This window comes from Arachis duranensis, chromosome 10 (assembly GCF_000817695.3).
Source record: "Arachis duranensis cultivar V14167 chromosome 10, aradu.V14167.gnm2.J7QH, whole genome shotgun sequence".
Lineage (NCBI taxonomy): Eukaryota > Viridiplantae > Streptophyta > Magnoliopsida > Fabales > Fabaceae > Arachis > Arachis duranensis.
The window spans coordinates 93508043-93509151 of NC_029781.3; positions in this window are offsets into that span (position 1 = coordinate 93508043).

The window sequence follows — 1109 nt, forward strand, 5'->3', positions numbered from 1 at the left end:
CACATAATTGGGTGAACCCTTTCAGATTGTGACTCAGCTTTGCTAGAGTCCCCAACTAGAGGTATCCAGGGTTCTTAAGCACGCTCTTTTTGCCTTGGATCACAACTTTATTTCTTTCTTTTTCTTTCTTTTTCTCTTTCTTTTTCTTTTTCTCTTTTTTTTTCAAAATTTATTTTTGTATTCACTGCTTTTTTTCTTGCTTCAAGAATCATTTTTATGATTTTTCAGATCCTCAGTAACATGTCTCCTTTTTCATCATTCTTTCAAGAGCCAATATTCATGAACCACAAATTCAAAAGACATATGCACTGTTTAAACATACATTCAGAAAACAAAAGTATTGTCACCACATCAAAATAATTAAACTATTATAAAATTCTGAATTCATGCAATTCTACTCTTTTTCAATTAAGAACATTTTTTATTTAAGAGAGGTGATGGATTCATATGCTCCCAATAGTTTTGTGGAGGAAAGTGCATCCCTTGAGGTATCTCAGGGATTTGATGATGAGAGGGATCTCTTGTTTGCTCCATCCTCTTCTTAGTGATGGGCTTGTCCTCATCAATGGGGATGTCTCCCTCTATATCAACTCCAACTAAATAACAGAGGTGACAGATGAGATGAGGAAAGGCTAACCTTGCCAAGGTAGAGGACTTGTCTGCCACCTTATAAAGTTCTTGGGATATAACCTCATGAACTTCTATTTCTTCTCCAATCATGATGCTATGAATCATGATAGCCCGATCTATAGTAACTTCGGACCGGTTTCTAGTGGGAATGATTGAGCGTTGGATAAACTCCAACCATCCCCTAGCCACAGGCTTGAGGTCATGCCTTCTCAGTTGAACCGGCTTCCCTCTTGAATCTCTCTTCCATTGGGCGCCCTATTCACAAATGACTGTGAGGACTTGGTCTAACCTTTGATCAAAGTTGACCCTTCTAGTGTAAGGATGTTCATTTCCTTGCATCATGGGCAAGTTGAATGCCAACCTTACATTTTTCGGACAAAAATCCAAGTATTTCCCCCGAACCATAGTAAGCCAATTCTATGGATCCGGGTTCACACTTTGATCATGGTTCTTGGTGATCCATGCATTGGCATAGAACT